Source organism: Rhinoderma darwinii, chromosome 13 (genome assembly GCF_050947455.1).
Source record: "Rhinoderma darwinii isolate aRhiDar2 chromosome 13, aRhiDar2.hap1, whole genome shotgun sequence".
Taxonomy (NCBI): domain Eukaryota; kingdom Metazoa; phylum Chordata; class Amphibia; order Anura; family Rhinodermatidae; genus Rhinoderma; species Rhinoderma darwinii.
The window spans coordinates 56193680-56220880 of record NC_134699.1 but is presented as its reverse complement, the minus strand read 5'-3'; the positions used below and the strand labels follow the sequence as shown (position 1 = coordinate 56220880).

Genomic DNA, 27201 nt, shown 5'->3' with positions numbered 1-27201 from the left:
GTGTTTGAAGATGAAGGTAAATGTTGCAGAAAATCACATGTATCTCCCATAGGAGTGGGTAGGGGAGACAAAACAGATATTGAGGGGTGTCTTACCCCATCTGAAGAGTGTCCAGGGCTTCGAACGCTTTGTTTCTGCTTTTCAGGGCTTTTATCAATAATCAGATCCCTCTGGGAACACTGGAAGAATGCTTTTAATAAATTCTTGTGCGTAAGTGTGGAGATCTTGTGGGTTAATTTCCTCAGGAATACCCAAAAATGTTTTGTTGCGCCTTGATCTGTCTTCTATGTCTGCCAATTTAGCTTTGACCTGGGTCAGTTCATCTGATATATCATAGTGTGCATCTATCAAATCATTATGAGAGGAAGTAACTTGTCCCATTTTGCTTTCCAAATGATGAACTCTGTGTTCCACTTCTTGCACAGATGCAGATAAAGGGTTAATAAGGCTAGCCAGGCCGGTATGCAGAGACTGATGCAAAGCTTGTAGCATATTCTTCATCATCAGTTCAGTGACTGTGTTTGAAGATGAAGGTAAATGTCGCAGAAAATCACATGTATCTCCCATAGGAGTGGGTAGGGGAGACAAAACAGATATTGAGGGGTGACTTACCCCATCTGAAGAGTGTCCAGGGCTTCGAACGCTTTGTTTCTGCTTTTCAGGGCTTTTATCAATAATCAGATCCCTCTGGGAACACTCTGGAAGAATGCTTTTAATAAATTCTTGTGCGTAAGTGTGGAGATCTTGTGGGTTAATTTCCTCAGGAATACCCAAAAATGTTTTGTTGCGCCTTGATCTGTCTTCTATGTCTGCCAATTTAGCTTTGACCTGGGTCAGTTCATCTGATATATCATAGTGTGCATCTATCAAATCATTATGAGAGGAAGTAACTTGTCCCATTTTGCTTTCCAAATGATGAACTCTGTGTTCCACTTCTTGCACAGATGCAGATAAAGGGTTAATAAGGCTAGCCAGGCCGGTATGCAGAGACTGATGCAAAGCTTGTAGCATATTCTTCATCATCAGTTCAGTGACTGTGTTTGAAGATGAAGGTAAATGTCGCAGAAAATCACATGTATCTCCCATAGGAGTGGGTACTGGAGACAACACAGATATTGAGGGGTGTCTTACCCCATCTGAAGAGTGTCCAGGGCTTAGAACGCTTTGTTTCTGCTTCTCAGGGCTTCTGGCCGAGGGAGAAGATGGCACCGATATGGCCGTCCCACGTGGTGTGGAGCGTTGATGTCGGGCGTCGGCTTTCTCGAGGCCCGAAATCCGTCTGCCGGCGGTTCCTCTTCTTTTTAGATGAGGATGGAGACACCAGCGGGTCGGAATTATGCCGTTTGTGAGCAGGTAGCTCCAACGGCTGGGCCGGTGTGAGATCCGGCGGTGGCTCTGACACCAGAGATCCAGCATGGGAGCCGGTGTCCGCGTCATCCCCTTCTCCATGTGCCTGAAGAGGGTAGAAGTCTGTGAGTTTCCCCGGTTTTATCACTGGTCTTTTCCTCCTCGGCATTCCCGGGATCACCAGGAATCTTTTTGGTAAGGTAGGGTCAGTTGTGAGGCTAACAGCCGCTATTAAAGTCGCTATGGTGCAGGAGCTCACCAGTTAGACGTCCATCTCTCTCCACAGCCAAGCCACGCCCCTAAACATGTAGTTTTAACTGCATGATGGACGCCGTAAAAATAAACCTCCCCAAAACATGGGGTAATTTGCACATTTCACCCCACAAATATTTTTTGAGTATGGAAAGTTTTTCGTTTTTTTCTAATAAAACTCTGAGTGGCATTATCTACAGCGGGGAGGGGGTCTAAATATGTGCCACGGTATACAGGGGGTCTATATGGGGATGTGGGGCAAAAATACTGACTGGTACACAATGCTGGTAAAGATCTATATAGGCACATTGGGTTGTAGCTGGGTTTTCAGTTATTGGGTATACCTGTTCTGAGGGACAATCTGCCCACGCCTTTCCCTAAGGCAATCCATGCCTAATCTGTTGCCTGGAGCCATATTTTTCCACAACATTCTTCCAATGCATTAGAAACGGTGTTTTCAACCTATGGCACGGGATGGGGCGTATATGCCATCTCTCTAGCGTAGTGGTGCAAATCCTGGGGCCCACAATGCCGTACTGTGTGGCACCCAGCCATCTCTGGCACCCACCCCTATATTTGGTGGTTCCTCCTCTAGAGAAAAGGAGGTGAGTGAGGTGACTGTGTTTCGTTTCAGTTTGAGCGGAATGGCCATAAAATACAGTGGATGGAACCGTGCTTACGTGTGGCCAGCTTGTCTCTTCCTCACTGGCGTGCTGACAAGAAAAAGATGGCAAAGATAATGGCTTCGACTCTGTGACCACTGCTCCCCCTCCAGAGTAAGATCAGAAAAGAGATAAGGTCACCATATGCGCCATTGATAAGTCAAATTTTGTAAAATGACTATGAATAGCACAGTCTACTGCCATTTCCCCAGAAGACCATGGCTCCAAGGAAGCAAGCTGCGGAGCCATAGAAGAAAATCAACCTGGGCCATTGACCGCTTCCCTCCCCCCCTGGAAATGCTGCCTAGCCGTGTCTCCAGACATACAGGGAAGAGTCTGGCAGGAAGCCAGCCAAGCCATGGTGCCCAGTTCCTGGAGCGTTGGATGACACAGACTGCTATCCTCAAGCTGAAGGAGGTCGTCGGGAGAGTGCCGGACATCACCTGTTAGGTTCTAAGATGGTCCTAGATTATGGCTTCTCCAAGGCAGATACTGTGAGCATCCAGTCCTTCATCACTGGTGTGTTCTACATTACCTTTGCTAGCATCAGCAACTTCATCTGCAAGCGCTACTGGGAGATGGTAAAAGCTGCAAAGCGGAATCCCCCTTTGCTTGATTTGTGGGTAACTACACAATCCAGAGAGATAGGGGAGGATGGTAATCGTTTCAATGTGGAACCCACACATCCCAGGAAACTACATCACTACCTTCATAAAGCGTGTCTGCACCATGCTAAGGAACCCCACCCACATTATGGATGGAGATGGATTCTGTACAGGCAAATGGTCCATCATTGTCAGCTTGCACAAGGGCTTATCCGCTACAGATGGAGTGCAGCACCTGCCCCAAATATTTTCTTTAGGGAACTCTTCAGGACTGATTTTCTACACCAACATGCCGCAGAGCTGCCGGAAATGCGTGTGAAGGGTCACAGAATGAGACACTGTACAAAGTCCGCCTGCAGTTTGTGTTGTGTTGCAGGGCACAAAACCAAGTACTGTCCTAAAAAGACTGTCTGCAACCTCTGTGGCCAGGTGGACCGTGTCTTTATGACTAAAATCACAGAAAAGGCCATACTCACAAATTAGGAGGAGGGTAAAACCCCGTTCCAAACAGGACACAACCAGGTCAGAGAATGCTACTGAAGGGAAGTGCCCAGGTGTGTTTACATAATGATAGCCACTCCCACTCCCCTCAAGGTTAGTGGGAGTGGCTATCATTATTTGAACACACCTGGGAACTTCCCTTCAGCAGCATTCTTTGACCTGGCCGTGTCTTGTTTGGAACAGATTTTTACCCTCCTAATTTGTGAGTATGGCCTTTTCTGTGGTTTTAATTATATTCTGTGTCCCAATTTTTTTACGTGTCTTTATGACTGACCCAAGAGGGTGGGAACCTATGCTTCGGTTGACAAGGGACCGGCGGGAGAAAAGCCTGCAGCACCACCGGCCCCCGGAAGCCACCAAGAAGCAGGGAAAGAACTCTGCAAGACACTTTGAGTATAATCGCATCAGAAGGGTGAGAAATGTAAGGGTATCTTCACACTGCCTATTTTTAGCCGTTTTTCTGTCCGTAAATGCCCCTAAAAGCGGCTAAAAATTCGTAGGCTAAACGCCTCCAAACATCTGCCCATTGATTTCAATTGGAAAAACGGCGTTCCGTCGGGGCATTTTTTACACAGCCGTTTGAAAAAACGGCCAGTAAAAAAACATCTATTAAAAAGAAGTGCATGTCACTTCTTGAGCCATTTTTTGGAGCAGTTTTTCATTGGGTCAATAGAAAAAAGCGGCCGTAAAAACACATAAAAAAATTGATGCATATCAAACGTCTGAAAATCAGATGCTGTTTTCTCTTGAAATCCGTTTTGTTGTTAAGCGTGTGAACGTACCCTTACTCTTTGTTTCAGGAAGCTCCACTAAAACTGCTCGCCCCTGTCAGAGCTTCTAGACGGGAAACCTCACGATGGGGAAGGAGGGAGTGACTTCTACAGCAACCTCTATTCCCCAAAAAAACACAGATCCAGACGCTGTTGACAAATTCTTGTCAGGTATCACTAACCCCCTTGATCCTACAGGTGAGCTGGCAATGGATGCCCCCTTACTATGAAGAAGCTGTACTCTCAGTACATCCCTCAGGCACGGCAGGACCCTAGACAGTGATGGTCTCCCAGCGGAACTATACATAGCACTGTGGGACCTCATTGGCCTGGAGCTGTACAGGTAGATGATGGTGGTGGCAGGCAGAATGGCTCTGTCGTTGAGGGAATTAATGATCACGATCTTGTATAAGCGGAAGGTAGAGAGATGTTATTTTAAACACCGGTGACCTCCTGAATGTGGACTACAAGATCCTCACCAAGGTGCTGGCCGACCAGTTGAATGTTGTCATCGGGCGGACCAGACCTGCGGCATTCCAGGCTGCAAGGTTGCAGACAGCCTTACCCTTATATGAGACACACCGTTATTATATGTGAAGGCTTGCTCTATGTCCACGCCCTGGTCAGCCTTAACCATGAAAAGGAGTTTGATAGTGTTTCCCACGTCCTTATGAGCAAGTCGCTTCAAAGGTTCTGGCTGAGAGAAATATTCTATCCCTATTTTAACCTGATGTATCTTGACATTTTCAGCATGGTGCTGGTGAATGGCTGTAAGACTGGCCCATCTCCGGGGTCAGACAAGGCTGTCCTTTAGCACCTTTTTCTTTGTTATAGAGCTCTTTGCAGAGTCAATCCCGCAGAAGTCAGAGGGATCACCACCGCAGGACAACCAGACCGTCCAATGGCAAAGTGCTAGCTGTACATGGACGACTATACCATCATCTTCACGGTAACTGCACTTTTCCAGACCTGTGAGGAATTCAGCTGAGCTTCAGGACGGAGGAAGGGAAGGATGGATTTGAGGCTCCAAAATGGACAGTGTAAAGCGGACAGTTATGTACAAGGAGCCCTGCAAGTGTGGCAAAATATCCCCACCTTGCTTTGCATGTGACATCTGCAGGACTCTTAAAACCTCATTCTGCTTTCTCCTGCCTCTCTGGAGGAGGCTGGCGTGAGACCACTCCTACCCTTACAACTGGGACATTCCCTGGTACTGCCTTCCCAACAGTAAAAAGCCGTAATTTTACCGGTGCATTCTTGGTATATTATACCTCATAGTTGCTTTCACAACTGTCTTAAGAGTTAAATTTAAAAGGTTTGTTTGTGCCTATACTGATTTTTGTTTGCTTTTTAAAGGTTATATTTTAGTAGTTTTCTACTTGTGAAAAATATTGGCCAGTCATGTCTCATTTGTAAACCCAAGTTTTAGTAGATCTATTTTCATAATGACTAAGTCTTAGCTGTTCAGAAAGATTATGCTTACAGCCAGAGCATCTGTATTACACTGTTGGCAGGTGCCGTTCCTTCCGACGCTCCCCGCCGCCGGGTCCCTCACCTTTGTTGCCGATGGCCTGGTTTTTCTGCTCTGCTTGGCTACCGGCATCTTTATACTGCCTCTCTTCCTTCCTGCTCTTGGCGGCGTTCTCATTAGGTCATGCAATTTAAAAATCTTCTAATTAAATCCCAAATCCCTGTTGCTCCTGGACTACATAACTTTGGTACAAAGTAGCTGTGTCCTGCAAAGGTTCTTATTTGCATTGTGATTCCATCCCTTGCTCACCCTACCAGCCTGCGTCCAGCTATCCGCAACCTGTGTCCTAGCTATCCGCTACCGGTGTCCTACCTGAGTTAAACCTGAGGCTTTCTATCTGTTATGAACTGTGACTTGTGATCCTCACCCATCTGTGAAGGTATCCTCTGCTGTGCCTGTACCCTCATTGTACTACACTGTTGTATCCTGGTCTAGTGGGCAAACTGCAGCAGGCACCACCTCAAAAGCTAGCTAGTGAGCGACCTGGTAGTCTCCCTGCGGCAAAGTCCATTTACCCATATGAGGGTTAAAGGGTGAAGACCGTGGAGTGTACTTAAATAACGCACTTATAGGTGACTAATTCAAACCAGTGGAGTAGCACAGTGTGTCCACAACCCATTGGTCCTAACAATTGTTGAATCACATGTATTGATCAAGCCAAACTCTATTGCAAAATAATGATACAGCATTTTTGATTTTGTAGGTAATGAATCTAGAAGAAAAATGAACAAAAACTTTGAGTCCATGGTGAATGAAACTTTCCAGAGATCCATACCGTGTGGAAGTATTTTTACAGAAGGAGTTTCTACACCATGGGAGCTTTACTTCTTGTAATGACTATTCTACTTGCTATGTATTCTGAATTCAGTCATGATAAAGCAATTACCAGCAAGATATGTGACCAAGTGAAATAAACATTACTTCCAAGAAAGACAAAAGGATTCAACGTAGAAGACTTGCTGGATGGATGGACTAAGGACAATTCCAGGGACCACTGGAAATCTGGGTAAGGGCTAGCTATGGTTCCAAATGTTGCATAGAAATCTATTTCCTACCCAATATCAGTCAGGCACTCCCTCGCTGGTGTACATGAACTGCGAATTAATATACACAATGTTCAAGATTTAAAGTTCTTGTTTGGTCACCTACAGAAAGTGCTAGTATAGAAGTAAAATTCCATCTATCCATTTCCAGATTAACCATTTTCTGTGAAACCACTTTTGAGGGATGTTCCAAAAAATGTGAGTGAGTGAACGATTGAGCGAACACATTTAATAACCTCGATTTTAAAATTTAGATATCCTCCATGTAAACAACATATTGTTAATATGGAGAAAGGTATGTAACTATAGTTTTGAAAAAGTATTCCAAAGGCAGAGGTATATGGGAAGTTTAATTAATACTATGTCCATTCATTTACTCAAATCAGACCTAGAAACAATAGGTTACATGGGTTATAAAGGATTACATTCCTGAAAACGTTGTCAACTTCTGTAAAAGATAGTTTTGAATACTGCAGATATATTAGTACCTTCTGTCTCGCATCTTCAAGATGTTACATTACATGTACTAGAAAGTGAGCACAAATCACAGGTAGTCAGAGATGTTAAAAGGTAACTACATTTTCCAAAAACGTATTTCATGTAATAGTGACATGTGAGAAGTTTTGATTGGTGGGGGTGTGAGCACTGGGACCCTTACCTATTGCCAAAACAAAGTGGCAGAAGCTTTCGGGGTCTGAGCTGAGAAGATTCATTTGTGATTGTCTTTTTTCTCGGAAAGCAGAGCATGTACAGGCTCATTAGAAAGTGTATGAGCCCGTAAAACAACTACTCCGCTTTCTGAGAAAAACCGATCATAAACTGAGCGGCTCAGCGCGCACTCGACTGCTGCTTCGTTTTAGTAATCGTGTGGGACTCGGTGCTCGGACCGCCACCGATGAAATCTTCTAACATGTCACTATTAACTTTAAGAACCACAAATTTAACATTTTTACAAACTAACTTTAAAATGATAATTCGGGCTTTACAAAGTGGAGTTACTCCTCTTGTAATATTTAAGAAAAGGTGTTTTAAGAATCAGAACGCCAAAACCTTTTCTATAATTTGTACATGTTTAACAATTCCAATAAAAGTATTTTATTGTATCGTCTGAATTTTTATTTAAGCACCAGCAAGGTCAATTGTAAAAAATAGTACATGATCATCATGGTGGGTGGTTTGGGATTTATTCACTCGTGTTTGTTATGTTTTTTTTTTTGTTTTGTTTTTTTCAACAATCAAAGGCTTCACAGCATTCAATACATATTTTGATCGGTTTGGTCTGAATCTCCAGTAATAACAAAAATCATCATGATTATTTTTGTGAATCTCTGATGCAATGTGAGACAATTTGTGTCTTTGCCGAAGCCATTACTTTCTCCTTAATTGTCATGTTTTGGTCTTTTTAGGCTGCTGCTCGCATCTTAACCCCTTAAAGAGGCTCTGTCACCAGATTTTGCAACCCCTATCTGCTATTGCAGCAGATAGGCGCTGCAATGTAGATTACAGTAACGTTTTTATTTTAAAAAAACGAGCATTTTTGGCCAAGTTATGACCATTTTTGTAGTTATGCAAATGAGGCTTGCAAAAGTCCAAGTGGGTGTGTTTAAAAGTAAAAGTCCAAGTGGGTGTGTATTATGTGCGTACATCGGGGCGTTTTTAATACTTTCACTAGCTGGGCGCTCTGATGAGAAGTAACATCCTCTTCTCTTCAGAACGCCCAGCTTGTGACAGTGCAGATCTGTGACGTCACTCACAGGTCCTGCATCGTGACGGCCACATCGGCACCAGAGGCTACAGTTGATTCTGCAGCAGCAACAGCGTTTGCAGGTAAGTCGATCTTACCTGCAAACGCTGATGCTGCTGCAGAATCAACTGTAGCCTCTGCTGCCGATGTGGCCGTCACGATGCAGGACCTGTGAGTGACGTCACAGATCTGCACTGTCACAAGCTGGGCGTTCTGAAGAGAAGAGGATGTTACTTCTCTTCACAGCGCCCAGCTAGTAAAAGTATTAAAAACACCCCGATGTACGCACATAATACACACCCACTTGGACTTTTACTTTTAAACACACCCACTTGGACTTTTGCAAGCCTCATTTGCATAATTACAAAAATGGTCATAACTTGGCCAAAAATGCTCGTTTTTTAAAAATAAAAACGTTACTGTAATCTACATTGCAGCGCCTATCTGCTGCAATAGCAGATAGGGGTTGCAAAATCTGGTGACAGAGCCTCTTTAATGACGAGCCTATTTTAAACCTTAATGACCAAGCCATTTTTTAAGTTTTTCCATCGTCGCATTCCAAGAGCTATAACCTTTTTATTTTTGCGTCGACATAGCTGTATAAGGCCTTGTTTTTTGCGGGACAAGTTGTATTTTTTAATAGCACCATTTTGGAGGACATATTATTTATTGATTAACTTTTATTAACTTTTTTTTGGGGGGGAATAGAAAAAAACCTGAAATTTCGCCACTCTTTTTCGCGTCTTAAATCTACGCTGTTTACCGTGTGATATAAATAACACAATAACTTTATTCAGCGGGTTGTTACGATTGTAACGATACCAAATTTGTATAGTTTTTGTATGTTTTACTACTTTTACACAGTAAAAACGCTTTTTTTTCAAAATTATTTGTTTTTGTGTCTCCATATTTGAAGAGCCGTAACGTTTTTATTTTTTCGCCGATGCGGTTGTGTGAGGGCTTTTTTTTTGCGAGAAGACTTGTCGTTTTTATTGGTACCATTTTGGAGTAGATGCGACTTTTTGATCACTTTTTATCACATTTTTTTAAAGTCAGGATTCACAGAAAACAGCAATTTTTCCATAGTTTTTTATAAAAAAATTTTACGCCGTTCACCGTGCGGGTTAAATAATGTAATAGATTTATAGTTGGGGTCGTTACGGACGCGGCGATACCAAATATGTGTAACTTTTTAACTTTATTTTGTTTTTTTTAATAGTAAAGCATTTTGTAAGGGGAAAAGCTGGGTTTTTATTTTTTTTTTAAATTAACTTTATTAAACTTTTTTTTTTCTTTTTTACTAGCCCCACTAGGGGACTATAATATGCGATTCTGCGATCGCTATTATAATACACTGCAATACTTTTGTATTGCAGTGTATTACTGCCTGTCCGTTTAAAACGGACAGGCATCTGCTAGGTCATGCCTGCGGCATTATCTAGCAGGCATTCATTACAGGCAGACCTGGGGGCCTTTATTAGGCTCCCGGCTGCCATTGGAGACACAGACACTCGGCGATCGTATCGCCGGGTGTCGGTGGGAGAGAGAGGGAGCTCCCTCCCTCTCTCCAAAACCACTCAGATGCGGTGCACGCTATTGTGCACCGCATCGGAGGTGTTAAACGGGTGAGATCGATACTTATATCGATCTCACCCGGCAGAGCAGGGATGCCCCCAGCCCTCAGCTGCCTCTAGCAGCTGAGAGCAGGGAGATTTGACGCTCCCTGCTCTGTTTACTTTATCCTGATGCAGTGCCGTAAAAAGGCATATGCATCAGAATAAAGCCTGTTAGTGGCCGCCGTTAAAAGGCGTATTGGCGGTCACTAATGGGTTAATAACATACTTCATTATTTCTGTCAAGTCTACATCTTCCCAAGGTGCTCATCTTGTAGATGTCTGCTCTGTACTAAAGACAAAAGAATAGACTACAGACAGAAAATGTGTTTGTAGGTATTAAATTAGGTTGAACAAAGGCCGTAAACACAAACCCTTTTCACACCTTTCATAAAAAGTATACAAGTGAGTGGTACAATGTGACAATTTGTCCTTATGCTAAGAAAAGGTTCTGCACCCTTCCTTCAAAGAGACTCTGCCACCACATTATAAGTGCCCTATCTCTTACATAAGGAGATCGGCGCTGTAATGTAGGTGACAGTAATGCTTTTTATTTAGAAAAACGATCTATTTTCACCATGTTATTAGCGATTTTAGCTTTATGCTAATTACTTTCTTAATGCCCAACTGGGCGTGTTTTACTTTAGACCAAGTGGGCGTTGTACAGAGGGGTCTATGACGCTGACCAATCAGTGACCAATCAGCGTCATACACTTCTCCCCATTCATTTAGTCAGCGCATAGTGACACTGCGTTGTTCACTATGTGCTGTCTTATACTGACACATTAACGTTACTGAAGTGTTTAGACAGTGAATAGACATTCCTTCTAGACAGGACGGGATGTCTATTCACAATCCCAGCACTTCGTTAACGTTTGTGTGGTACTTAGAACAGAGCAAGCGTAATCTCGTGAGATAACACTGTAAATGACAGGTTACAGCGAGATTACGCTTGCTCTGCTGTAAGTACCACACAAACGTTAACGAAGTGCTGGGATTGTGAATAGACATCGTGTCCTGGCTGGAAGGAATGTCTATTCACTGTCTAAACACTTCAGTATCGTTAATGTGTAAGTATAAGACAGCACATACTGATCTAGCAGGATCCCTATGCGCTGACTAAATGAATGGAGAAAAGTGTATGACGCTGATTGGTCAGCGTCAATCACTCCTCTGTACAACGCCCACTTGGTCTAAAGTAAAAACACGCCCAGTTGGGCATTAAGAAAGTAATTAGCATAAAGCTAAAATCGCTCCTAACGTGGTAAAAATAGATAGTTTTTCTAAATAAAAAGCATTACTGTCACCTACATTACAGCACCGATCTCCTTATATAGGAGATAGGGCACTTATAATGTGGTGACAGAGTCTCTTTAACCCCTTAACGCTCGGCGGCGTAATATTCCGTCGCGCTGGCCGCCCCGTTCGCGCTCAGTGACAGAATATTACGTTGCGGAAGTAACGGCCATTTCGGCCATCTTCCCGACACATGCAGGAGCTCTGACAACTGCGGTCTTGTATAGCGGTTGCCGCAGCTCCTATAGCGGGGACCCATCGCTGTGTCCCCGCTGATTAACCACTTAAAAGCCGCGTTCAATAGAGATCGCGGCTTTTTAGCGGTTAAGCTACCATCGTCGGCCTGCTACATGACAGTGGCCGGCGATGGTGACTATGGCAACTGGACACCTAACAATGGCGTCCGGCTATGCCATCGACGGAAGCCTAATGGGTCCTGACAAAGTCAGGACCCACTATGCTTGCTGTCAGTGAGTAGCTGACAGCTCTAATACACTACACATGTAGTGCAGTGTATTAGAATAGCGATCAGGGCCTCCTGCCCTCAAGTCCCCTAGTGGGACAAAGTAATAAAGTAAAAAAAAAAGTAAAAATAAGATGTGTAAAAATAAGAAAATAAAAGTTTTAAAAGTAAAAATTCCCCTTTTTCCCTTATCAGTCCTTTTATTATTAATAAAAATATATAAACAAACAAATAAATAAACTATACATAATTGGTATCGCCGCATCCGTAACGGCCTGAACTACAGAATCACAATTGTTTGGTCACTTCACCTCCCAAAAAATGGAATAAAAAGAGATCAAAAAGTCGCATGTACCTAAAAATTGTGCTAATCGAAACTACAGTTCGTTACGCAAAAAATAAGTCCTCGCACGGCTTTATTGATGAAAAAATAAAAAAATGATGGCTCTTAGAATAAGGTAACACAAAAAGTAAATGATTTTTTACAAAAAGTATTTTATTGTGCAAACGCCATAAGACATAAAAAAAACTATAAACATCTGGTATCGCCGTAATCGTATCGCCCTGCAGAATAGAGTGAATGTCATTTATAGCGCACGGTGAACGCTGTAAAAAAAATAGAATAAAAAAACAATAGTAGAATTGCTGTTTTTTAGTCACCGCGCCACCTAAAAATAGAATAAAAACTGATCAAAAAGCCGCATGCACCCCAAGAAAACTACAATGGATTCCTCAAGGGGTCTAGTTTCCAAAATGGGGTCACTTTTGGGGGTTTCCACTGTTTTGGCACCACAACACCGCTTCAAACGGATTTTCAAAAGGATTTTCTGACCAAAAAAAAATAAAAATGTAAATTTCACCTCTATTTCGCTCTAAATTACTGTGAAACACCTAAAGGGTTAATAAACTTTCTATATGCTGTTGTGAATACTTTGAGGGGTCTAGTTTCTAAAATGGGGTCTTTCATAGGGGTTTTTAATATATAGGCCCCTCAAAGCAACTTCAGAACTGAACTGGAACCTAAAAAAATAAAGAAATTAGGCAATACTTCGCTTCTTACATTATAGGGATAATGAGCCGTGCCCACCCCGAGATGACCCCAGTTTTGACCGTTTGTATAAATGGAGACTCCTATTAGACCGTTTCAGTGCCCAGTTTTCCCAAGCATACACCCCCGAGAATTGTATTTCTATTGCTGAGTCCTTGGTACATTTTAAAGGGAGGCTTCAATTCCGCCAGTACCTGCCGGGTAAGAGGGCAAGGTATGGTGTGAAGATGTATAAGCTGTGTGAGAGTGCATCAGGGTATACCTACAAATTTAGGATATATAAAGGGAAGGACACCAGTATTCAGCCCCCAGAATGCCCCCCCCCCCCTTACTGGGAGTTAATGCAAAAATTGTGTGGGATTTGGTGCACCCACTGCTGGACCAGGGTTACCACCTCTACCTGGATAAATTTTATACCAGCGTCCCACTCTTCAAGTGCCTCGCTTCCAGAAGTACTGCGGCATGAGGCACTGCTAGAAGAAATCTGAGAGGCCTCCCTAAGACTCTGCGTGGGCAAACAAGAAGGGCTGAGAGCAGGGCACAATCTAGCAGCAACACATTGTGTGTCAAGTACAAGGACAAGAGAGATGTCCTTGTATTGACAACAATACATGGCCACACCAGTACCCATGTACCTGTATGAGGTACCAGTACAGACACCCCCAAACCAGACTGCATCCTGGACTACAATAGGTACATGGGAGGGGTGGACTTGTCAGATCAAGCCCTGAAGCCCTACAGCGCCATGAGGTGTGGTATAAGAAGCTGGCCGTGCACATCATACCGATGGCATTGTACAATGCGTACGTGCTACGTCGATGTACAGGCCAGACGGGAACTTTCCTGGAATTTCAAGAGGTGGCACCCAGTACTTCTGGAAGCGAGGCCACACGCATCGTACCAGGGCAACACTTTCCAGGAGAAGTTCCTCAAACTGGCAAGAAGGGAAAAAGTCAAAAGAGGTGCAAAGTCTGCTATAAGAGGGGGATAAGGGAGGACACAATATATCAATGTGACACTTGTCCCAAAAAACAAGGGCTCTGTATGAAAGAGTGTTTTAAAATTTATCATACATCCCTTGATTTTTAATCGACACCAGTTTTACTTACCCTGATGCACTCCGCACATCTTATCCCCCCTCATCTTTCCCTTCTGAGCCCTGCTGCGTGCCCAGTCAGCTGATAACAGCCACATTGAGGGTATTGCCATACCCGTGAGAACCCACATTACAGTTTATGGGGTGTATGTCTCCGGTCAAAATGCTCACTACACCTCTAGATGAATGCCTTAAGGGTGTAGTTTTTAAAACGGGGTCACGTCTTGGGGGTTTCAACTGTACTGGTACCTCAGGGGCTTCTGCATACAAGACTTCGCACCAGAAAAACCCCAGTAGGCCAAATGGTGGTCCTTTCCTTCTGAGCCCTCCCATGGGCCCAAACGGCAGTTTATCACCACAAATGGGGTATTGCCGCACTCAGGACAAATTGGGCAACAAAATGGGGTATTTTGTTCCCTGTGAAAATAAGAAATTTTGATCACAAATGTCATCTTATTGGAAAAAATTAATTTTTTTTTTCATTTCACAGCCCAATTCAAATAGGTGCTGTGAAAAAACTGTGCAGTCAAAATAACAACCATAAATGAATTCCTTGAGGGGTGTAGTTTCCAAAATGGGGTCACTTCTGGTGGGTTTCCATTGCTTTGATACCTCTGGGGCTCTGCAAATGCGACATGGCACCCGAAAACCAATCCAGCAAAATCTGCACTCCAAAGAACACACAGCGCTCCTTCCCTTCTGAGGCCTCCCATGGGCCCAAACGGCAGTTTATCGCCACAAATGGGGTATTGCTGCACTCAGGACAACTTGGGCAACAAAATGGGGTATTTTGTTCCGTGTGAAAATAAGAAATTTTGATCACAAATGACATCTTATTGGAAAAAATTTAATTTTTTTAATTTCACAGCCCAATTCAAATAGGTGCTGTGAAAAAACTGTCCGGTCAAAATGGTAACAACAACCATAAATGAATTCCTTGAGGGGTGTAGTTTCCAAAATGGGGTCACTATTGGGGGATTCCTACTGTTTTGGCACCTCAACACCTCTTCAAACCTGGCATGCTGCCTAAAATATATTATAATAAAAAAGAGGCCTCAAAATGTACTAGGTGCTTCTTTGCTTCTAAGGCTTGTGTTTTAGTCCACGAGCGCACTAGAGCCACATGTGGAACATTTCTAAAAACTGCAGAATCTGGACAATACATATTTAGTAGTATTTCTCTGGTAAAACCTTCTGTGTTACTGAATTTTTTTTTTAATATAATTGAAATTAAGCAAGAAAAATGAAATGTGCAAATTTCACCTCCACTTTGCTTTAATTCCTGTGAAATGCCTGAAGGGTTAAAAAACTTTCAAAATGCTGTTTTGAATACTTTTAGAGGTTTTAAAATGGGGTGTTTTATGGGGGTTTTATGGGGGTTTCTAATACATAGGCCCCTCAAAACCACGTCAGAACTGAACAGGAACCTTCAAAAAAGGCTTTTGAAATTTTCTTAAAAATATGAGAAATTGCTGTTTATGTTCTAAGCCTTGTAACGTCCAAGAAAAATAAGAGAATGTTCAAATAACGATGCCAATCTAAAGTAAACATATGGGAAATGTGAACTAGTAACTATTTTGGGTGGTATAACCGTCTGTTTTACAAGCAGATGCATTTAAATTCTGAAAAATGCTACATGAAGCCCAATGTGTCACGAGAAAACAATCTCAGAATCGCTTGGATAGGTTTAAGCATTCCGACGTTATTACTACATAAAGTGAAATATGTCCTATTTGAAGACTTGGCTCTGAGCCTTAAGGCCAAAACTAGTCTGCGTCCTTAAGCGGTTAAGGGCTATGTAACATTTGTGTATTCCCAAGTATGTGTTAATTTATTTGATAAGGCGTCTTTTGGATAGACCGTCCAAGATCTTCCAAATGCGGGTGAAGACTAGCTGCATGTAGAAGAAGGGTTCCTTTTTGACAACAAAAGTAGTTAGTTAGTGCGTGCAATGTTTAATGTTGTCATTGAGTGTTGAGACAAAGAAATGAGAGCGATTTAAAAAAAAACTAAATAGTAACTGATTTCTGCGGTCGGACGGACAATCGGTCTGTAGGTAGATCAATCGATTGATCAATCGCCTTATCTTGATATTCGGGACTGTTGTGATGGCGTCTATAGGATGAAGATACATCCTGTATCTTCATGTGGGTTCTGTATTATGTGGCACTATTATATTTAGGTTTGTTGTAGTGTGTGTCACCATGAGCATTATATCTTCATTTAGAAGTTTTTAAATGTTTGAAAAGTGGTCATCTGATAATGTGTTGTGTCTGGGAGAAGTGAGGGCTTCCTCATGAGATCTTGACCAATTGGATGTGTAAGAAAATATCAAAATAACGACTCTAGCCTATATGAGAAGACATCACCTATGAGTCACTAAATGTAAATGTTTATTCTGCCTCGAATCAGTACTGCAGTCAGTCAGTCAATCACTTACTCTATAATTTGCATCAAGATATTTTTTTTGGGGGGGGGGGGGGTGTTTGTTTTGTGATCCAGCAACTCCCAGCATATCATATCCTTTTATTTTAATATTCTTATTTTTTGCGACCCTAAAAGGTACATTTTACAGGAAGAGAAAAAAACAACAAATCAGCGCAACATAAGATTAATGTGATGAACAGTTCACAACATTCATGGCAGTTTGGTGAGTCAGGAGGGCTCAACGATTAGAAGATAAAATATCCTCAAAATAGCATGTGGATCAAATACACTTTAATATACTACACAAACTAATAGTGCAAGAATGTGGACAGGGAGAGATGGGGGGGGGGGAGAAGAGATGGGGGGGAGAGATGGGGGGGGGGAGGGGAGTGATGGAGGGGGGGCAGGGGTAGTTTGTAACTCCAGATAATTATAGTTGGAGCAGAGATCACATCATAGAATATGGTGATCGATAGCATTGCGGAAGGGGCCTGGGTGGTAGGGTCTGCAAGGCTAGTTGCTCTGCGAATATCCCTGTAGGAGACTGATCCTTGAAATACGATCGATTGAGACCATGTTTGACGGAATTAGTCATGGGAATTATTGAGAGAGGATGTTAAGTCTTCCATGTGCATAATGTCATTAACTTTTAAAATCCAGAGGGATACAGTTTATAGGACATGTTTTCTTCCATTTCAGGGGGATGCAATAACCTGCTGTCATCACTGGGAAGTGGAGCAGTGAACGCTTGTAAATTTCGCATTGGTGGAGAAGGAAGAGATCAGATATCATTATCATTGTTTGGGCCAATATGGGAGTCGTAGTTTCACTAGTTATTTCTGAGCTTGGTTGTGGTGCTTTATGTATGTACTGAGCTCGGTTTTGTGTTGTGGCTTCTTTGTTCTCTATTATATAGGTTATATTTATAATACCAAAATTGCAGGTCAGATGGACTAATTGTTGGTCTCTTGAATGCCACGACCATCCTGCGAAGTTTGACCTATGCACAGGTACCATCTAAAAAACATATAAATGATGACTCTTCATTTTGATCTGTACAGAGCGTAAGAAGTCAAGAGGGAGGAAGATGAGCATGTTGTTGTTGTTGTTTTACATGATTTTGAAAACTAAAAAGATTAAAGGCTCACGCACGCGACTGTAGTGGTGTGCACGGCCCGTGATTTGCGGCTTTGATGGCCGCGGAGTGTCATGCTGGCCGATTTTTGACATGGCCGTGTGCATTAATTTCTATGATCCTGGTACGGCCGTAATAAGACCTGTCCTATATATTTGCTGTCCAGGCTCCAGGGCCTTAGAGCGTTTATTAGGGCAGTGGATGTGTAGGGTGACTGCTGTGGGTGTCCCTCTGGGGTTCAGAGATCAGATAGCGTTTAAGCGGGAAGGTAAGTGGGAAAAGAGAGCAAAGCGGTGGATGAGGTTTCAGAAGGTGGTGGAGCGGAGGAGAAGTCAAAGACACAGAAGTAGTGTTTGCCAGCAACTGAACACGCAGGTGCTAATTTGAATTATGGGATGATAGTCAAGGTAATGGAAGGGAGGTAGGGAATAGAAGGGCTGGCTGAAGTTTAATCAACTTCAGGACTTGTGTGGGGGGGGGACTAAATGACTTAGTCCCTGTTTTTTGTAAAACCGCTTGCAGTATTTTTCTTTTGCCTGTTGAAGAAAGTGTTTAAAAACAGTTGCACAATTGAAATTGCCGTCCAAAAAAACTCAGTAAAAAAAACGTTGCAAAAAAATGCCTGTGGTGTAAAACCACTTTAAAAAAAATACTAGCTGATTTTTCCATGCATAATTTTCTGCCTGCAAAACAAACTCCTTGTGAACAGGGCCTTAATGCTACTCTTTTGAGCAGTTGAATCTTGTGCAACTCCCATAAAAACAGGGGAGTGACCAAAGTCCCAGTCCAGTACATCGGTGTTGTGGTAAGACTTGTATTTGCCTTTTATTTGTGCATGGATGCCCGTCTAGAAGACCTTGCAACCATCCTAGATTGTCATATAGTCCCATTCATCTCATGTCCTGCTGTCATCTTCATCTGCATCCTCAGGACAGTCACCTGGTGATATCCGCTTCTTTCCCCATGTTGAAATCTACACCCAGAGTGTTGCCACTACTGGAGAAGCGTCACAATGTTGTGACGCTGAAGAGTCAATATCTCTGCTGCAGTCAGAGGTCAGGAGCGAGGAGTGCTGTGTGTGGTTATGGAGATGCTTCAATCAGCATCAGTTCATGTATTAGGGTATGTTCACACGCAAACACAAAATACGTCTGAAAATACGGATCTGTTTTCAGGCGAAAACAGCTCCTGAATTTCAGACTTTTTTGCAAGTACTCACGTTTTTCGCGGCGTCCATTACGGACATAATCGGAGCTGTTTTTCAATGGAGTCAATGAAAACCGGCTCCAAAAACGTCCCAAGAAGTGACATGCACTTCTTTGACGCGGGCGTATTTTTACGTGCCGTCTTTTGACAGCGACGCGTAAAATTACAACTCGTCTGAACAGAACATCGTGAAACCCATTGCAAGCAATGGGCAGATGTTTGCAGACGTAATGGAGCTGTCTTTTCAGGCGTAATTCGAGGCGTAAAACGCCTCCATTACGTCTGAAAAGAGGTCGTGTGAACATACCCTAAGTGTTTCATTTTACTTTTCACGCGCGTCGCACGGACCTATGCTAGTCTATGGGGCCGTGCAGACTGTCAGTGATGTTTGCGCAGCGTGAGTCCGCTGCGTAAAACTCACGACAAGTCCTATATTTCTGCGTTTTTCGCACATAACGCACCCATTGAACTCTATGGGTGTGTGAAAATCACGCATTCCACACGGAGGCACCTCCGTGGGACGTACGTGATTCGCGCAACAACAGGCAAACTATGATTGCAAACAGAAAAGCACCACATGCTTTTCTGTTTACAAACATCCAGTGTTATAATGATGGCGGCTGCGCGAAAAGCACGCAGCCGCGCACCATATGATCATGACACACGGAGCTGTTAAGTGCCTTTTGCGCGCGCAAAACGCCGCATTTTTTGCGTGCGCAAAACGCACACGCTTATGTAAATCCGCCCTTAATATGTGAATTCTAATAATTGGATGAATGTGATCTGTAGTGGCACAGAGCTGTGTGTAAGGTTGTGTAAGAACAGCTTGGTTTTTGGCCTTGTGTACAATAACATCCGGGTGTCTGTAGATAATTTCTTTTGAGATGGTCTTAACATTTTGTGACTAAATGTTATATTGCGAGCATCCTGGAAATTGAAGTTTTGTTGGGCCTACATATATTAGCATAAACATGTTATGTAAATACATTTTAATGAATTTACCTCTAAAATCAAAGTTTATATTTAACCCCTTAATGACCAGCCTATTTTAGACCTTAATGACCAAGCCATTTTTTACGTTTTTCCATCGTCTCATTCAAAGAGCTATACACTTTTTATTTTTGCGTCGACATAGCTGTATAAGGTCTTGTTTTTTGCGGGACAAGTTGTACTTTTTAATAGCACCATTTTGGGGTACATAGAATTTATTGATTAACTTTTATTAACTTTTTTTGGGGGGGAATAGAAAAAAAACAGCAATTTCGCCACACGTTTTTGCATCCTAAATTTACGCCGTTTACCATGTGGTATAAATAACACAATAACTTTATTCAGCGGGTTGTTGTGATTGCAACGATACCAAATTTGTATCGTTTTTGTATGTTTTACTACTTTTACACAGTGAAAACACTTTTTTTTCAAAATTATTTGTTTTTGTGTCCCCATATTTGAAGAGCCATAACGTTTTTATTTTTTCGCCGATGCAATTGTAGGAAGGCTTTTTTTTTGCGGGACGACTTGTAGTTTTTATCGGTACCATTTTGGAGTAGATGTGACTTTTTGATCACTTTTTATCACATTTGTTTTAAGGCTGGATTCAAAGAAAACAGCAATTTTTGCATGTTTTTTTATTTTATTTTTTACGACGTTCAACGTGCGGGTTTAATGATGTAATAATATAGGTGTGGTCGTTACGGACGCGGCGATACCAAATATGTGTGACTTTTTTACTTTATTTTGTTTGTTAATAATAAAGCAGTTTGTTTTTTTCACTTTTTAGTAAACATTTTTTTTCACTTTTTTTACTAGTCCCACTAGGGGACTTCACTATGCGATAATCCGATCGCATTTATAATACACTGCAATACTTCTGTATTGCAGTGTATTATGCCTGTCCGTGTAAAACGGACAGGCATCTGCTAGGTCATGCCTTTATTAGGCCCCCGGCTGCCATCGGAGACACAGACACTCGGCGATCTTATCGCCGGGTGTCAGTTGGATGAGAGGGCGCTCCCTCCCTCTCTCCAAAACCACTCAGATGCGGTGCACGCTATTGTGCACCGCATCTGAGGGTTTAAACTGGTGAGATCGATACTAATATCGATCTCACCCGGCAGAGCAGGGACGCCCCCAGCCCTCAGCTACCTCTGGCTGCTGAGAGCAGGGAGATTTGACAGCTCCCTGCTCTGTTTACTTATTCCGATGCCGCGACGTAAAAAGTCTATGGCATCGGAAAAAGGCCCGTTAGTGACCGACGTAGAAACACTATGGGCCGGTCACTAACAGGTTAAACTCTCCTCAATATAAAAGTAGTGAAGCTAGTGGAGGTGATTACCACCAAACCGTCAATTCTCTACTTGGGACTTCCGTCACAAAATTTCTGGCAATGCTCAGTCTACTGCAGGAATCTCAAACTCGGCCGGGTAAGTGGGCCGCATATAGAAAAAATGGGAAGTTAACGGGCCGCATTACTTTCAAATTTGATACAATACAAAATTATTGTTAATCAATTAGTTATTTGAACTACTATAACACTATATTACTATAATAATAATACTACTAGATTACTATAATAGCACTAGGTTTAAAATTTGAGATATTTCTCCACGTGTTTATTTCAACAATCCAGTTTTCCAGTTTGTGTCGCTAAATGCAGTCCGGCGGCTCAGTTAGCAGCGTTTGGCAGACACACATGTTAAGATTGGGCAGCCCCTTTTTAGATGGTGCCGCAGTGCCCTCGGTGGATGCTGCCGCAGTGCCCTCGGTGGATGCTGCCGCAGTGCCCTCGGTGGATCCTGCCGCAGTGCCCTCGGTGGATGCTGCCGCAGTGCCCTCTGTAAATGCTGCCGCAGTGCCCTCGGTGGATGCTGCCGCAGTGCCCTCGGTGGATGCTGCCGTAGTGCCCTCGGTGGATGCTGCCGCAGTGCCCTCGGTGGATGCTGCCGCAGTGCCCTCGGTGGATGCTGCCGCAGTGCCCTCCGTAGATGCTGCCGCAGTGCCCTCCGTAGATGCTGCCGCAGTGCCCTCCGTAGATGCTGCCGCAGTGCCCTCCGCAGATGCTGCCGTAGTCCCCTCTGCAGATGCTGCCGCAGTGCCCTCCGTAGATGCTGCCACAGTGCCCTCCGTAGATGCTGCCACAGTGCCCTCTGTAGATGCTGCCACAGTGCCCTCCGTAGATGCTGCCACAGTGCCCTCCGTAGATGCTGCCACAGTGCCCTCCGTAGATGCTGCCACAGTGCCCTCCGTAGATGCTGCCACAGTGCCCTCCGTAGATACTGCCACAGTACCCTCCGCAGATGCTGCCATAGTGATGTCAGAGGCTTGCCCAGAGCTGGAGTCCCGGAGCAGAGCCGCTTCTAGCACTCTGCCTGGGATTCCAGCTCTGTTCCTGACATCACTGTCCATATATGGACAGAGATGTCAGGGGCAACCCCAGAGCTGGAGTCCCGGGCAGAGCACTAGTAGGCTCTTCCTGGGACTCCAGCTGTGCTCCTGACATCACTGGGACTCCTGCTCTGCTGAAGCCCCTGACATCATTGTCGATGTATGGACAGCGATGTCAGAGGCTTCCCCAAAGTCCCAGAGCAGAGCCTATACTAGCGCTCTGCCCAGGACTCCGGCTCTGGGGAAGCCCCAGACATCGTGTGTCCAAACATGGACACCGATGTCAGGAAATTCAACAGAGTCCTGGACAGAGCCGATACTAGCGCTCTGCCTGGGTCTCTGCTCTGGGGAAGACCGTGACACACTGTCCATATATGGACACCGATGTCAGGGAATTTGGCAGAGTCCCGGAGCAGAGCCGATACTAGGGCTCTGCCGGGGACTCCGCTCTGGGGAAGCCCCAGACATCGCTGTTCATATGTGGTCAGGGAATTCCAGAGTCTCGGAGCAGAGCTTGTACTAGCAGCTCTGTTTCCCACGGCCGCAGATGACAGCCCGAGGGGCCGCGTGCTTGAGACCCCTGGTCTATTGTGTGTATATATAGACTCCCCATTTTGTATCCGTTATCGTCACCGCCGCTATGGAAATAGAGCTTGCTCTGTCCACTCCACGCATTGACCTGGTATTGCAGGACCTCCAGGACCGCTGCACCCCTTCCTAATCCAGTGACTAAAAGCAGATTTGAAAAGCACTTTTTCTTTTTGGAATTGTTTCTTGCTGATTGTATCTCTTATGTAATCCCATTATTTCCCCTGTTGTACAATGCCTTTATACTATGCGTGTCTTGTCATGTCTGATAATGACCTAATTATTAAATTACCTAATTAGTTGATTGCCACCTCCTGTGTCTCTGTCTCCAGCATTTCAGTTTTCACCTGCTGCTCTTTCACCTTCCTCCCCCTCCTCCCAGGTAACGAGCTGCACCTGAGCCAGTCAGCCAGCCCACAGCCACTGATTAATTCAACTGATTGATGCTGCACCACAGTCAGGTAGTGGAGTGGAATAGTGCATATTATAGCAGCAGCATCCATTGCACCCGCCAGAATGGACCTGTGTGCACTGTATGGCTGGGATGAAATTAGCTCTCCTCCCTGTATTGCCTAAGCATTGAAGTTGCAACAAACCCTCGCCTACAAAGAGACCACCTATTTGTATTTGTTACCATGTTACGTGGAAGACTAACAAACTTTGCATGCATGGATGGTGAAGGAGGAAGGAGAAGAAGGTGTCAGCAAAGTTTGGGGATGCCTATTTGCAATTTTACAGTCCCCTGTCTCCCTCTTGTGGCCTCCAGGAGGCAGCTAGCTGTGCAGACAAGACAAGCACATGTTGCTCAGTCAACATCAAAAGGAACACTGAAATCCAACCTATGTTGAAGGTTGTGATGGAACTTTGTGCATGTCATAGTGGGGAGGGGGCCCTCCGCAGTGAGACAAAGCTTTACGACAGCATAAAGGGACCTCAAACAGACAAGCCTGGGCCCAGGCAGTGTTGGTCAGCAGTCACTGTATTGCTGGTGATCCAACCCGTGAAGGGAGGAGGGACGGCTGTGGGCATGCACTTGCTGCCTAGCGTTTGTCTGCACGGCTGGAGGGCGTTTGGGTGTTGCCAGGAAGGTGCTATTATGTAGATTTGTATGCTTTCTGCACAGCATTGTGGTGCAAGTGAAAGAAGCAAAGCATGTCTAGCTTCCTCTCCGGCCTTTTTTCCCACCCGCCTGGCTGCCTGTATGAGTGTGTGTGCCGGCAAGGTCCCCATGGAGGTACCTAGAAGTAGGCTAAATCTCTACAAGGGGTGAACAGCTGCATTGCCCAGGCTTTGCCAACGCGCCCCACTTTCAGGTTATCGCTTCTCAGCCTTTTGGCTGAGACCAAGTGTATTCGTACAGGAGGTTTCAATCGGAAGGTGCCTGGGGTACCTGGCTACTTGGCTTGGGGGGATCGTCGCAGGGTTATCGCCTCGATTTCACTCCCCTGCAGCTATTAGGTAGTCGGACTAGTCCTCAGGCAACGGGAAGGGATCGCTAGGCGGCCAGGTTGGGCTGGACGGCCTAGAAGGGCGGAAAACTTGTTGGGATAAGCAGGAATGCCGTTCACCTACGGCTTTGTAAGTGGGGAGACCCAGTTAGCCAAACCATCCTTATTTAGGTCGGAGAGGAACACCGCCAGCGGAAGAACCTGAAATTCATAGATGGGGAAATCCTGCTTGGCTCCTTTGGCCTCAGAATGGAAAATATCCTGTGTCTAAACGACCAGGAAAGACGCCGTCTGTATACCATCTCCTTCTGCACCGCGGCCTTCTGTGATACGATCTGTGCAGTCCTGTCTGGTGCCAACCAGACAGATGAGCGCCAAGGTGGCCTATATTTTTCTCTTCTCTATGGAGAAGTCTATTCCACTGGTCGTGGAAATACATACCCCTTTGTCCCTGCCAAGGACATTGACACATTCCTAGGGCGCTATTGCAAAGAAATTCACTTCTCGCATGAAGTTAAAAAAGCAGAAAGATTTTGGAAGGGCAAGAGAAAGTACTTCATTAAGTTCTTTCCTGACCCCAATGGCATACCTGGCTTTGTGCACCTTCCAGCGAATTTTGCCATTGGGAAGAAACGGGGATACCTGTTTTACCACCAGATGTACCGGTTTTGCTGGAACTGCCAATCATATGGGCACACAAAAGAGTCATGCAGTGAAAGCCACGTTGTTCGCTGTAACAAATGTGGAGGCCTAGGGCACGTGTAATGACGGGGTAGGGAGACAGACAGGTGAGCCCTAATCTACCCACCACTCAGTCCCTGCCTACTTGCACGACCCGTCCTAGGTGATGGCGTACAACTGGGCGACGGTCCCTACGCTCAATATGTGCCCGACAGACAAACAGACAAGGGTACACAGAAGCTAAGGGAAATGGGGCAGTTGCCCACGGCAACACCGTGAGCAACAAGAGTAGTGAACGAGCCGAGTCAAACCAGGAGTGTACGAGGTACCAAACGCAGAGCAGGAGCGTAGTAGTAAAGCCAGGGTCAATATGAAGCAGAGGTCAATAGTAATAGCTGGAACAGCAGAGCCAGGAAACAAGAGAGAGTCACAGGCAAAGACAAGAAGCAAATGAAGGTATAAATAGACCGAGGGCGGGAGCTAGAACTGTCTGGCCAGGCTGTGATAGGTTCTCCCACTCCTCAGCCTACCAGCCTGAGTGGTAGCAGATCGAGTCACTCTATCAGACCTAGGAGCAGATGCAGACTGATTAACCACGGGCGTCGACACAGATGCTGTGTCTGGCAGATCCTTTACAGTACCCCCCCCCTTTTATAAGGGGCCACTGGACCCTTCCTAGGTGGACCTGGCTTATTGGGGAACCGAAGATGGAACCTCCTGAGCAATACCCCAGCGTGAACATCCCGGGCGGGTACCCAAGTCCTCTCCTCAGGCCCGTATCCTCTCCAATGGACCAGGTACTGGAGGGAGCCTTGGACCATCCTGCTGTCCACAATCTTGGCCACCTCGAATTTTACCCCTTCAGGGGTGAGAACAGGGACCGGAGGTTTCCTCGAGGTAACCAAGGACGGGGAGCAGCGTTTCAGGAGGGAGGCATGAAACACGTCGTCTTTTTGGAAAGACGAGGGTAACTCCAGCCGGAAGGAGACAGGGTTAAGGACCTCAATTACCTTTTACAGCCCTATAAACCGGGGAGCAAATTTTTTGGACGGAACCTTAAGGCGCAAATTTTTTGAAGACAGCCACACCAGATCCCCGACCACAAACAAGGGGTTAGCAGAACGTCTTCTATCTGCCTGAGTCTTTTGTATGCTCTGGGACGCCTCTAGGTTCTTCTGAACCTGGGCCCAGACTGTGCACAGTTCCCGATGAACGACATCTACCTCGGGATTGTTGGAACCACCAGGTGAAACGGAGGAGAACCGTGGATTAAACCCAAAATTACAGAAAAAGAGGGAGACCCCTGACGAGTTACTGACCCGGTTATTAAGGGAAAATTTGGCGAGGGGAATGAAGGAGACCCAATCATATTGACAGTCAGAGATAAAACACCTTAAATATTGTTCTAGAGACTGATTAGTCCTCTCAGTTTGGCCATTAGTTTCAGGATGGAAGGCCGAGGAGAAGGACAGATCAATCTCCAACTTTTTACAGAAAGCTCTCCAAAACAATGAAACAAATTGTACCCCTCTGTCAGAAACAATATTGACAGGAACCCAATGGAGATGCAGGATGTGTTTGACAAACAAGGTAGCTAACGTCTTGGCATTGGGTAGTTTCTTGAGGGTCATAAAGTGGCACATCTTACTAAAGCGGTCTACTACAACCCACACCACCGACTTGCCTTGAGATGGAGGCAGATCGCTGATAAAATCCATGGAGATATGGGTCCAAGGTCTCTGGGGAATGGGCAAAGAACATAGTAAGCCCGCTGGTCGGGACCTGGGAGTCTTGGACCTAGCACAAATTTCCCAAGCGGCGACGTAGGCCTTAACGTCTTTAGGCAACCCAGGCCACCAATAGTTTCTAGCAATGAGGTGCTTGGTACCCAGGATGCCTGGATGGCCAGATAGTGCAGTCATGATTTTCCCTGAGTACCCTTAGCCGGAATTGCAGGGGAACAAACAGCTTGTTCTCAGGAAGGTTCCTGGGAGCTGAACCTTGATCAGCCGCAATTTCGGAGACTAAGTCAGAATCAACAGAGGATATTATTATACCTGGGGGCAAAACACAAGCAGGATCTTCCTCCGAAGGAGGGCTGGCCATGAAGCTACTTGACAGTGCATCAGCTTTAATATTTTTAGACCCAGCCCTATAGGTGACCACAAAGTTGAATATAGTAAAAAACGCCCATTGAGCTTGTCTCGGGTTTAGCCTCCGGGCAGATTCTAGGAAGACCAGATTCTTGTGGTCGGTAAGGACAGTTACCTGGTGCCTAGCCCCCTCCAAGAAGTGGCGCCACTCTTCAAATGCCCATTTAATGGCTAAGAGTTTGCGGTTGCCCACGTCATAGTTACTCTC

The 27201-nt window shown here is 44.7% G+C and overlaps 1 protein-coding gene and 1 long non-coding RNA gene across 3 annotated transcripts in view; one reads left to right on the top strand and one right to left on the bottom strand.

The window, feature by feature from the left end:
• Positions 1–7772, top strand: part of LOC142665997 (uncharacterized) — a 77568-nt gene extending 69796 nt beyond the window's left edge. The window contains exon 7 of the long non-coding RNA XR_012851619.1: positions 6372–7772. This is a non-coding gene — a long non-coding RNA (uncharacterized LOC142665997). The remainder of the gene's footprint in view (positions 1–6371) is intronic.
• LOC142665994 (cytochrome P450 2A13-like) overlaps positions 1–27201 on the bottom strand; it is a 121332-nt gene that overhangs the window by 27117 nt on the left and 67014 nt on the right. The gene's annotated exons all lie outside the window — the stretch shown is intronic.